The sequence below is a fragment of the Spermophilus citellus genome (assembly GCF_964194105.1).
Source record: "Spermophilus citellus genome assembly, chromosome: 3".
Classification (NCBI taxonomy): domain Eukaryota; kingdom Metazoa; phylum Chordata; class Mammalia; order Rodentia; family Sciuridae; genus Spermophilus; species Spermophilus citellus.
The window spans coordinates 8,048,139-8,061,665 of record NC_138184.1 but is presented as its reverse complement, the minus strand read 5'-3'; the positions used below and the strand labels follow the sequence as shown (position 1 = coordinate 8,061,665).

The window sequence follows — 13,527 nt, the reverse complement described above, 5'->3', positions numbered from 1 at the left end:
AGCTCAGTAATAGAGCTTTTGCCCAGCATATGGGAGGACCTGGATTTAATCCCCAGAGGCTCTCCCCGTCCCATTGCCCTGCCAATAAAAAAGCCTAGAAATTCTCAAACGTTTTCAGAAAATGAATTTTCTCTGGGCTTGTTTGTGTAATTTTCACCATTAAAGAGGTTTGCCTTTGTTCTCAGAGCCCATCATCTCTTGTCCCACCTGTCATCTGTTTGTGGTACTACAGTCTCTCTGGTAATGTATGAGCCTTAACATTTTTCTGTGTATCTTTCTCTATAGTGCTCTAAGTCAGGCAAGGCATAAGCCTACTAGAAAGATACATCTTTACATGAATATTCCACCTTCTTATTCTTGTTTCAATCCAGAACTTGGGAATTTTCTCCTGATTGTACCATGCTGCTTTCGGTAGGGTGTAGGTCCTTGATGCCAAATACAGCAACATTTCTTGTCCATTTTTATTCACTTCTTCCTGAATTTGTGTTTCCATGATGTGCTAATTAATATCTCTTAAGTAGTTCTTGGAGTTCTCACAAAGGCAACTTGGTCCATATGTGTTGTTAATTTAGTGTCTCTGTGGAGGAATTAAGGTTTGGCACTTACTATTTTATTGATGTTTCTATGGCTAAAAGTTTATTTCATTAAATGGCACCTGCAAATGAGCACTTTGTGATGTCGTGGGGCTTTTATTCTGGTGGTGGCCTTCTTCCTAGGATGGGAGAAAGTGCAGGCGATTAACAGGCGAGAGGCCTTTAATGCTTGTTTTCTGCTTTTCTAATCAGGAGAAAATAATTATTTAAGACAGTCCATATCTGCTAAACAGGCCCTGTCTGCTGATGTTTTTGCTAATCAGTGCTTCTTGAAATGTACTGCTTCTGGGTTCATTTAATTTCTTTCCCAGTGTGTCTTGTGTGTGTGTGTGTGTGTGTGTGTGTGTGTGTGTTTAATTCTGAAAGGTGTAAGACCCTACAAAAATTATAGTATAAAATATTTTCACAGCTCAGATTTATGGACATCCTTTTAAAATAAACTCTGACTCAAAAAATGTCAGGGTTGTGAAAGATAAAGGCTGAAGAACTGTCCCAGACTGAAGTTCAATGAGTCATGATAACTAAATGCAACATGTGCAGTTCAACTGGATCCTAGAGTAGAAGAAATAAATAAATTATTTAAAATAAAAAGAAAGACTTCGTTTTCTGGTAACACCCATAAAAAGACAGAAGAAAAAAATTCTGGAGTGAAATGAGCAATTACTTCATAAGCAAAAATAAGAATCTATGAGAACATTTGTTGAATTTGAACACAGAATGATTGCAGTGTATTGAGACATCATTGGAGGAATCCTGCTAGTAGGAGAGAAACTAGGGTCATTTTTTCCATACTACATGGAAAGGAGCTACATGGTGGTATCTGCTGAGATATAAAATACAGAGCTACTTCTTCCCATGTGACAGGAAAGTTTGCATGAGAACATGGTGATTTGATGGGTTGTGTAACTTGCTGGAAAGAAGAGGGATAGATCCACAATCTTGTGGTGCCTACAGACCAACATCAAGAGCACTCTTGATCACACAGCATGCTTAAGACAATACAACAGTAGATATCAACCTGTTCTTTCAGCTTTTCAGAATGCTGGTTCCGGTTCAGTGGAAATCACACCTCTGTCTCTTTCCAGAGTCATCTGTATTAGGAGGCCCCTTCCTGATTCTGGGGAATGACTCCTGTCATTCATGAGGAAAGATTCTCAGTTCTCACTACTCTTCAGATGTGAAGAGGGAATGAATTTCAGTAGCCCTATTAGCAAGTCCACCCCATTAAGAAGGAAGCCTAGTTCAGTGAGTGAGTGTTGGGAGGCACACAGAGATGCTGGAGATACTATTGGGAACATTGCTTTCTAAAATTGAGGATCAGCAAGGTCATTGGAATGGCTATACTGAATGGGTCTAAAATGCAAAGTTTTTGCTCAGACACCTATGAAATTTATTCTGTGTTCACAGAGGGAATTTAAGAAACGTCACTGAGAATTCTTCTTTAAACTTAAGCAGTTTAAAGCATAAACTGAATGTCATCTATCTAGATATCCAAAGTCTTGTACAGTAGGGCAGAGATAGGCACACTTTTACCTTATATAACATCAAGCAAATTATCCACTGTTTCAGAGGAGAAACTTAAGATATTTTTACATGCATATTCAATATGGTACTTCTTCCCAAGACCACTAGACCTTCCATAGATTAATTTCTCAACTCTTTTTTTTTCTGGTACCAGGGATTGAACCCAGAGATGCTTAATCACTGAGCGACATCCCCAGCCCTTTTTATTTGGATACAGGTTCTGGCTAAATTGCTAGGGCCTCACTAAATTGCCGGGTTATCCTTAAACTTGTGATTTTGCCTTAGCCTCCATTTTTGCTGGGATTATAGGTGTGTGTCTCCATGCTCTGTTCTCTAATTTCTCAACTTTTGAGAGAAATGTATGGTTTAAAATTATGAACAGTGGATGTTTCTGGAAGATGTGACAGCTCTCCTGAGCTGCTTCCTGCCTTCTTTTCTCCCTACTCAACTTTCCACGCTGGGCATTTCGAGGTGCTGCCTTCACTGCCCTCACCACTACAACCATGATCTCCTTAACAGACACCCAGAAAACTGAAATGGGATTAACAGTTTTTCCTGTTGTTTGGAATGATTATCTTTTTTTGACAAAGTACTACTGGCTATTGGAAATGTTTTGTTTGTGACTGGCTAGGCTTTTATAATCAGTTTAGAAAGAACATTCAGATTCTTTTCCCAAAAACATAAAATGAAAGCTACAGGATTTTTCCTAGGTGGTGTATTTGTAGTTCTTATTGGTTGGCCTTTGAGAGGCAGGATCTTTGAAAATTATGGATTTTTTAACTTGTTCAGGGGCTTCTTTTCTGTGTGGTTGGCTTTATTAGAAGAATGCCAGTTCTTGGATCCCTCTTAAATTTACCTGGAATTAGATAATTTATAGATAAAGTTGGGAAAAGCAACAATATTGTTTCACAAGAGAATTTGAAGACTCATTTAAAATGTTGTACCGTTTATAAAATTCTTTGAAGAACATTCAGTACAAAATTAAATTACATCAAATAACTTGTAATGTTCTTTACAGAAGCTTAAAACATGTAGCCTACAAAGACCAACAGCAATTAGTACAGAAGCAATGAAAACAGGCTTTTAATCAAGTGATCTCAGAAGGCAGCAAGCAAACTAAGGGAGACAAAATCCATGTTATGAAGCATATTGAAACTCTAGAAGGCTATTTTTACTATTTTTCCACAATGTGCAGAACACAGCCATTCTTAGAGAACTGTGGTGTCGGTTACTTTTGTTTTTACTACTATTATTATTGTTTTGAGGGCTCAGGAGCACCCATAGGCATTTGCTTTTTAGAAATGTCCACCGTGATGGCAACTCTATTTCCAGTTGTGCTGTATCTCTGAAAGTAATGCATGAGTAGGGATGAATTATGTCATTTTAATGTATTAAACCCAGTGAAAACCCAGTTCATGTATGAATCACTATGTTTTGTAAACATGGAGTTAAAATAAAACTTTTGTGGTTCTTCTGAAAAAATATATGAATAATGGGATCTATTCTCCTCTACCGATAGTATGTCCAATATTAACTCATAGAATAAAGGGCTGATTTATCAACTCTTTCCTTTCTAGAAAAAAAGTCTCCAAGTGTATAAAAGTATATGGTCAGAAAACTCTCAAGTGAACATCCAATATAGAATGAAAAAAGTTTTAGTGTTTCTTTTTTGTTCAAGGATACTGATCATGGGAGGGGGAAGTGAAAATAAGCATTTTGGTATGCAAATATAACTATCTTTGGTTTTCATTTGTCATGTGCTGTAAATTCATCCTTGGCTATAACCCTAGTATGTTATCCCTCCATCTAATATGAAATGACTTTGGTTTAGTAATACATTTTGTACAGACCAGGTATTCTAAATGTCTGAATATACTCAGCTTCTTCCTCTCATATCTATCTCTATATATCTGCCATTTGGGATCCCCTAAAAATAATTTATTTATTCCTTCTATAATTTATCAATGTACAGCTAAACAGCATACTTTGTCCCATATCCATTATGTATGCATTAAACTTTTCTTTGTATCAAGCCCAATGTTCTGATAGAAGATGAGGTGGGGAGGGGCTAAGATACTCCCAATGACCTTACCTTCTTGTTCTTATGCCCTTGTGTGACTTCCATGATGTATGGCATGAACCTAGTGACTCCCTTTCAGCAATGAGAACATGGAAGAAGTGATGGGAAGTCACTTCTGGGAATAGAAAGTAAAGCATCAGGCTTTCTACTGTGGAAAACACAAGGAGTTTTCCTAAAAAAATTAAAAATAGAACCACCATATTATTCTGCAATCCATTTGCTGTGTATGTACCCAAAGGAAATGAAATACATCTGTTGAAGAGACATCTGAACTCCCATTGTTACTGAAGTACAATTCATACTAGCCAAGGAATGGAAATAACCTAACTGTCCATCAATGGATGAATGGATGGATGCAGAAAATGTTGGACATACACGCAATGAATATTATTCAGCCATTAAAGGATGCCATTCTACCATTTGAGACAAAATGGATGGAAGGGGAAGACATTAAATAAGCCAGACTCTGAAGACAAGCACCACCTGATATCATTCAGAAAGGTGGTCTCAGAAGTTGATAGTTAGCATGATAGTTATCAGAGGCCTTGAAGATTAGGAGGGAGTGATGGGGAAGGATTAATTACAGTTTTCTAGTTTGAGAGTAGCAAATAAAATATATACTGTAATGTTTTAAAGTTACAGGAAAGAATATTTTAAATGTTTTCACCATAAAGAAATGACAGATGATTGAAGAAATATAATCACTATGATTTGACATTACATAATGTATACCTGATTCCAAATATTACATGGCATTTTAAATATGTACAATTATTATGTATTGGTTAAAAGAGAGAAATCAATATTAAAATATAGTTTCCTCCTGCTGCTCCTATAGTATTTGTTTATTTATTTAATTTTATTAAGTTTTTTTGGTAGATCTAGATCAACAGGTATCTTTATTTGTTTTATGTGGTGCTAAGGATCAAATACATGCTAGGCAAGCACTCTGCCACTGAACTACAGCCCAAGCCCTGCTCCTGGAGTATTTAAATACAGTATATTATCAAAAACTTATGTAAACATCAGTGGTTTTATAATGTATCAATATATTTTCACTAGAGAGAAAAGAACCAAGATTCAGTTGGACTAGTAAAAAACCCATATATCTTCAGTACGTAAAGTACCAAACCAAGCAAAGGGAAAAATCAATTGAAATATGAAGTTCTCCTTAGAGACATATAGGAATGGAAATAGTGTGAGATTCTTGAAACAAGAAATCTAATTCTCCATATATTTTCAGATTAATACAATGAATTGACAGATACCAAATCCCATATTTGATTGTTATAGTGAAGAAAAAGTAGCCTTAGTTTCACATAAATATCCAACACCTTGGAAGTCAGACCAGGTACTTTTACTTTTCTCTTTTTCTGTTTCCTTTAATAGGAACAAGTCCTCAGAGATTGAATTATTGTGGACCTATTGGCTAATTAGGCACTTTGTGCATTGAGCCTCCAAGGTTGCACAACTGAACTAATTAGCCTGTGCTTCTAGCCGTTTATTTTGCCAGTTCCAGTGTAGTGGCTCCACAGCATTGTCTACTGTCTCCATTGGCATCTTCATAAACTTGAGCCATTTTTCAAGTCCTGAGGACAGAGCCTGAGGTTTCATCCCACACTAAGCAGGAGAGGAGCACTGGATCCATAGTCCTTGGTAATGCCCCAGCAGAAATGCAGTACTGCCCAGTAAGTTCTGTGGGAGATGGTAAAAAGAGGAGGAACTGTCAGCATCATTGTTTCCTCATCACTGGGGCAACCATGTCAGTTGGGATGATATCAATATGCAAAGTTTCAGCTTAGAGGAATAAGTTTATGTTTTGGTTCTGGGATGGGGTCCAGGAATTCTCAAAGTTCTGTTTTTCTCCTACACTAATTCTAGCTCCTATAGGCCTCTCCCTCATGGTACTAGTCAATGAATCTTGCCTTCATGGGAAGGATTAGCATGAAATTCTTTTAACTAGGTTAAGGAGGCTGAGTTTCAAACCTGATGGAGACGTATCTTGAGATGATAAATTCTTTATTTGTAAATAATGGGATTAATGATAAAAAGAACTGATATTACCAGGACACTATGGAATACAAATAAACAAAGCAAAACCAAATAACAACAACAACAAAAAATAAAGAGCAAAACCTACAAACAAAAAACCCTGCCAAAATAGAAAATAGGAAAAGTGTTCTTATGTATAAGATGTTTCCTTATATTTGTATGGGGTTGATACAGATAACGCTGTATAAAACAAAACATTTCAGAAGTGTTTTTTAAATTCATTATTGTTGAATTATTGACAGATGCACTGTATGCTAGTGTGTGATCAGTGATGCTTCATGATTATGTGCATATTCATCAAAATTTGAAGTCCACTAAAGCCAAGGTTAGGGTTATAAAATGATTTTAAAAAGATAATCTATGTATTTGAATGAAACCCTCTTTCTGTGAAAGAATGAAATGTTAATGTGAAAGAATTATGAAAATCCATGAATTTAACTGGCAAATAAAAGTGTGATTATGAACTTTCAACTTTATTTGAATTCCAATAACATGGTCTTAGCTCTCACAGAGTTTTTATAAATATTCTGCATCCAGGAAATTCATATCATTATCTTAGAATAAAATAATCTGTTTGACTGTTTTTCAATTACCTTTAATTAGAATGATTTTTTTTTCTCAATGAAGGAAGGGTATTTTTGTTTTCCATTTTATTTATTTATTTATGTATTTATTTTTATTGGTTCTTTTTAGTTATGACAGTAGAATCCATTATGATATAATTATTTAAAGATGGATGGAATATAGCTTATTCTAATTAGGACCCCATTCTTGTGGGTATACATGATGGTGGATTCACTTAGGTATTTTCATATGTATACATAGGAAAATTATGTTAGATTGATTGCACTGTCTTTCCTATTCCTGTCCCTCCTCCTTTCCCTTCATTTCCCTTTGTCTAATATATTAAACTTCTCTTCTTCTCCCCGACTTTATTGTGGTTTAGCTTCCACATATCAGCAAAAACATTCGACCTTTGGTTTTTTGGGATTGGCTTATTTCACTTACATGATAGTTCCCAGATCTATCCATTTACTGGCAAATGTCATAAAGTCCTTCTCCTTATGGCTGAGTAATTTCTTTATCCATTCATCTGTTGAAGGGTACCTAGATTGGCTCCATATCTTAGCTATTGTGAACTGTGCTGCTGTAAACATCGTTTTCTTTAATCTGAAAAGAGTTGGTTGTGTTTTATGTAAAAATGAAGTGTTTGTGGAGTGGCGTACTCCTGTAATCCCAGTGACTTGGAATCTGAAGCAGGAGAATTGTGAGTTCAAACCCAGCCTCAGCAACTTAGTGAGGCCCTACGCAACTCAGAGAGACCCTGTCTGTAATAAAAATCAAAATAAAAAAACCCAAAAAAGCTGGGGATGTGACTCAGCGGTTAAACTTCTCTGGGTTCAATCCCTGGTATCTCACACACACACACACACACACACACACACATCAAAAAAAACAAAACCCAGGATATGGGATTTATGGTCAAATGTGTATGGTCAAATGTGAGGTCTGTATAAGAGGTATAAGGTCTGTATATTGTATATTGCTTTGTCCAAAATATAAACACAATACTAGATGACATATTTATTTAATTTTCTCTAACTTTTCATTTTCAAAAGCTGTCCAAACAACATAGAACTACAAAATCTAACACGTGTCTCAGAATTTCATCTCATGGGCCTCTCAGATTATCTTGGACTGCAGCCCATTCTCCTTGGACTGTTCCTATCCATGTACTTGGTCACAGTACTTGGGAACCTACTCATTATCCTGGCCATCAGCTCTGACTCCCACCTCCACACCCCCATGTACTTCTTCCTCTCTAACCTGTCCTTGGCTGACATCGGTTTCGTCTCCACCAGGGTCCCAAAGATGATTATGAACATCCTAACTCACAGCAGAGTCATCTCCTATGTGGGCTGCCTGACTCAGATGTCTTTTATGAACATTTTTGGATGTATGGATGTTATGCTGCTGACTGTGATGGCCTATGATAGGTTTGTGGCCATCTGTCACCCCCTGCGCTATTCAGTCATTATGAACCCTCGCCTCTGTGCCCTCTTAGTTTTGGTGTCTTTTTTATTTAGCCTTTTAGACTCCCAACTGCATAATTGATTGCCTTGTGATCTACCCACTTCAAAGATGTAGAAATTTCCAATTTCTTCTGTGATCCTTCTCAAGTTCTTAATCTGGCCTGTTCTGACACTTTCACCAATAACATAGTCATGTATTTTGTTGGTGCCATGTCTGTTTTTTTCCTATCTCTGGAATTTTCTTCTCTTACTGTAAAATTATATTTCTTCTATTATGAGAATCCCATCAACAGGTGGGAAGTACAGAGCCTTCTCCACCTGTGGCTCTCATCTGTCAGTTGTTTGCTTATTTTATGGGACAGGCATTGGAGTGACTTTGGATCAGCTGTGTCACAGTCACCCAAAACAACACAATGGCCTCAATGATGTACACTCTTGTCAGCCCTATGCCGAATTCCTTCATCTGTAGCCTGAGGAACAGGGACATCAAAAGCTCACTGAGGAGGATCTGCAGTAGATCAGTCTAATCTCAGGACCTCTGACATCGATTTGGAATCTTATTTGGAAAAGGCAACAAAGCCAAATATCTAGATCTGTAGATTCTACCTCCTTGGATATATAAATTTTTATAGTTTAATGACTAATTATCACATTTCATAATAGAATAGTAGTTGCTACAATTGGTGGGAAACAGGAAGGGGAGATTTTAAAATGGGTACATTTTCAGTTTGTGAAGATGAGAAATTTCTGGAGATGGATGGTAGTGATGGTTGCACAACCACATGAGTGTAATTCATGCCACTGAACTGGATAGTTAACAGTGATTTAAATGGTCAATTTTTTGTTCTGTATATTTGACAGTTACAAACAATGACAATAAAAGGCACACTGGTATTTGAAAAAAAAAGAAATGAAAGAAATGAATAAATATTATGCATGAGCTTACTCATTAGTAGAGGAGTCCAAATTCTTTCATGGTCATTGATTCTCCTCCTCCTCCTCCTCTTCCTCCTCCTCCTCCTCCTCCTCCTCCTCCTCCTCCTTCTTCTTCTTCTTCTTCTTCTTCTTCTTTTTCCTTCACTAATATTAGCAAGTTCTTAGTTATTAGGATAAATTAGTCCAAACTGGGTAAAGATGAACTCTGTGCATTGAGCCTCTAGGGGTATATAATATTCAATAATGAGTCTATGCTTTGGACTTTTGGTCTGATGGCTCCATTCCCATGAATTCCATGCCTGTGTCTTCTCCTCTCTTAGTTGTCTGCATTATGAAAGTCTTTTGTGACATTGATAATATCAATCCTGAGGATGGAGCCTGAACCTTCATTGGGCATCATACAGCCAAGGGACATGATACCTGCAGTCCTTGAAACACAGAGTCACTGCTTAACCCAGTAAGTGCTGAGAGAGAGAATGAATAGAGGAGACAGCCAGGGGCAGATTGTTTATTAATCATCATCAGGACAAAAATGGCAGTTTGTGTGGTCGGGTGGCAGGATACAAATACATAAAATTTCAACTGTGAGGACTGCAACATTTATGTTGTGGTTGTCATGGAGTCCCAGAAATCTCATTCAAACTGTTTCTTTCCTTCCATACTGGTTCTTTCATTTCTGATTTTCAAGAACTGACACTTCACTTGCCACAGAGAAGGCATCAAACATAAAAATCTCTGTTAAACATTGAATATACCCTTCCTTGGTTCAAACAGTGGCCCTAATCAGTGTGGCTTCTGTACACTGAGCACTTTCCCGACTGTCTATACTTTCCTCCTTTTCAGGAATATCCCATAGAGTTTGAGACACAGTGCCTGTGATCTCACTTAATTGTATTGGTAACATTCAGTTATTCAAGAACCATTGCAGAAATCTTCATGGGATATAAAAAAAAATCAAGCAGAAAGTGAAGGGGTCAGGTACATTTTATTTCTTGAACTGAGAGACATATTAGAGTTTCACATAATTCTGGCTCCAGTTCCTTTTTTGTGTGTGTGCTTTAAGCCTATTTATTTTATATATTTTTAAATTTATTTGTTCTAATTAGTTATACATAACAGTAGAATTTTGATACATCATACTTAAATGGAGTATAACTTCTAATTTGTCTGGTTGTACATGATATGGAGTTACACAGGTCATGTAATCATATATGCACCGAGGGTAATAATGTCCAATTCATTCAACTATCATTACTACCCCCATGTCTCCTCCCTCCCTTCACTTCTCTTTGTTTAGTGCAAAATACCTCTATTGTGCCCCCTGCACCTTATTGTGAATTAGCATTTGCATATCAGAGAAAACATTCAGCCTTTGGTTCTTTGGGATTGGCTTATTTTGCTTATCATGATATTCTCCAGTTCCATCCATTTACCTGCAAATGCCATAATTTCATTCTTCTTTAAGGCTCAGTAATATTCTATTGTGTATATATACCACATTTTCTTTATCCAGTCATCTGTTGAAGGGCATCTAGGTTGATTCATAGTTTAGATACTGTAGATGGAGCTGCTGTAAATGTTGATGTGGCTGCATTACTGTAGTATGCTGATTTTAAGTTCTTTGGGTATAAACTGAGGAGTGGGATAGCTGGGTCAAATGGTGGTTCCATTGCAAGTTTTCTGAGGAATCTCCATACTGCTTTCCAGAGTGGTTGGACCAATTTTCAGTCCCACCAACAATGTGGGAGTGTACGTTTTTCCCCACATTTTTCGCCAACATTTATTGTTTCTTGTATTCCTGATGATTGCCCTTCTGACTGGAGTGAGATGGAATCTCAGTGTAGTTTTGATTTGCATTTCTCTAATTGCTAGAGATGTTGAACATTTTTCCATATATTTATTGATTGTATTTCTTCTGTGAAGTGTCTGTTTATTTGTTCCAGTCCCTTTTTGACAATTGTATTCATCAATAAATTTGTTCTTTTCATATTGACTGCTTTATTATTTTATTTTATTTTATTAGTGTATTAGATATATATGTAACATTGGAGTTCATTTTGACATAATCATATAAACATGGATTATAATGTGCTCTACTTCAGTCCCCATTACTTCCCTTTATCTTTCCTCCTCCCTCCCCCATTCCCCTTCTCTACTCTACTGGTCTTTCTTGTATTTATGTATAGTTTCTTTTTTAAATTGATATTTTATAGATATACATGAAGATGAAATTCACTGTAGAATATTCCTATATGTACATAGCATAGTTTGATTAATTTTATTCCACCATTCCTCTCTTTTCCCATCCTCCCTCTTTTCCCTGAATCCTATCTATCTATCTATCTATCTATCTATCTATCTATCTATCTATCTATCTATCTATCATCTATCTATTTGCTTTTGAGGTACCGAGAATTGAACCCAGAGGCACTCTCTACTGAGTATCTATCCCTTTTTATTTTATTTTTTTTAAAATTTTGAGACATAGTCTTTCCAAGTTGCTAAGGCTTGACTTGAACTTGTGATTCTCCTGCCTAGACCTCCCAAGTGACTGAGACTATAGGTGTGCACCTCTGTGCATAGGTGAATGCTTTATTTAAGAAAAATCTATATTGACCAAACATTAACTAAGCTCCAACCTTCCCTTTTGTGCCATGCATGTTGTAGAGATAGATGTTATTCTATTTCCAATAATCAGAGAGGTGGTGAGATTTATACACATTCTGTGTAGTAGCAGGTCAATAATACAGGACTTAAATGTGGATGTCCTAATTCTCATTCCAGGGCACTGTCTCTTCTACTGGAAGCATGTGGTAATATTCCCCACAGAAGATGCAATTTCTTCATGGTTTATCATGAAAGGATTATTAATATACTCTATAAATATTTTTATGGTATACAATAAGGATGCAGTTGAGAACAAGTAATCATTTATTATGACAATATAGGTGATCAAAAATAAAATTGAGCATGCATCATCTGTTGTAATTCAAACAACTATCCTTTACCCACACTGTATTTGAAAATTTTCTCTTGTTTGATATGAACAGAGGCACAAGAATTTTGAAATGATTATTGTATTAATAAACTGACAAATATTGTGTATCCCTCAGGTAATGCCATGTACCTGTTAAAGCATTTGAAGTTGATGTATGTGCTTACATCACCACATGTTGATGTAAACTAGTATATTTCAGGGGCAAAAGATTTTGTGTTGTAGACTACTTAGATGAGCTTTAGGTACTTCTTAGATAAGTTTTTAAGAAACAAATTTTAATTAGTGCATAATAATTGTACACATTAATGAGATTCAGTATGATATTTACCTTACCCCAACCCTCTCAATTTTCTCAATGTCTAGTACTCACTATTATAATTTCAGGTTGACTTTTTTAAGCTTCCACATAAGATGGAGAACATGTGATATTTTGTCTTTCTCTGTCTGGCTTCTTTCACTTACCATAATGTCCTCCATTTCATCCACTCTGCTTCAAATGACTGGATTTTATTCTTTTTTATGGTAGAATAATATTCCACTGTGGATATATGTACAATGTTTTCTTTATCTATTCATCTGTTAATGGACACCTAGGGTAATTCTGTATCTTAGCTATTGAGAGTTGTGCTGCAATAAACATGGGCATGAGGGTATGTATTTGGTATGATGATTTCTTCTTTTTTGGGTTTATTTTCTTTCCTTTGAATAAAGATGTGAAACAGCTAGGTCAACTAAGTCATATGGTAGATTATTTTTACTGTACCCATTAATACATAAATCAATAGTGACATGGAAACACTGATGGGAAAATCTAACTATCAATTCCATGACAGTGGTTGCCTTTGGGGGACAGGTGTGTAGAAGAAGGTAATCATGCAGAGATGCCCAGAATTCAAATTTCCCACCCTGTTATCAAAACAGTATAAAATATTAGGTATGAAACAAATGTTGCTAAATTTTTGAACTTTAATAAAGAGGTGTGTATTATTCACAGAAATAAGTAATATTTTTCCATTTTTTGTCTTGAAACTTGTATTGGACCTGGGGAAAGAGAAGGGTGAATTAATAGTAATATTAGGGGCTGGGGATGCGGCTCAAGTGGTAGCGCACTTGCCTAGCATGCATGGGGTGCTGGCTTCGATCCTCAGCACCACATAAAAATAAAATAATGATGTTGTGTCCACCAAAAACAAACAAAAAATATTTTAAAAATTAAATATTCTCTTTTTTAGGCTTACATTATTTTCTCTTTTTATTAGTACTTTCAACTATGTAGAATAAATGGCTTCATTGTGGCATATACACATAATC

General features: G+C 36.1%; 1 protein-coding gene and 2 pseudogenes across 3 annotated transcripts in view; all 3 read left to right on the top strand.

Annotated features, from left to right (window-relative positions):
- The window catches only part of LOC308645891 (uncharacterized protein), a 400,184-nt gene that overhangs the window by 113,132 nt on the left and 273,525 nt on the right, over positions 1-13,527 (top strand). The window lies entirely within an intron of this gene.
- Positions 2,621-3,080, top strand: LOC308645033 (vesicle transport protein GOT1B-like; annotated as a pseudogene). The gene has a single exon. The product of its transcript is annotated as a vesicle transport protein GOT1B-like (transcript).
- LOC308645032 (olfactory receptor 7E178-like) overlaps positions 7,924-13,527 on the top strand; it is a 35,875-nt pseudogene continuing 30,271 nt past the window's right edge. Inside the window, exon 1 of the transcript in view lies at positions 7,924-8,698. The product of the transcript in view is annotated as an olfactory receptor 7E178-like (transcript). The remainder of the gene's footprint in view (positions 8,699-13,527) is intronic.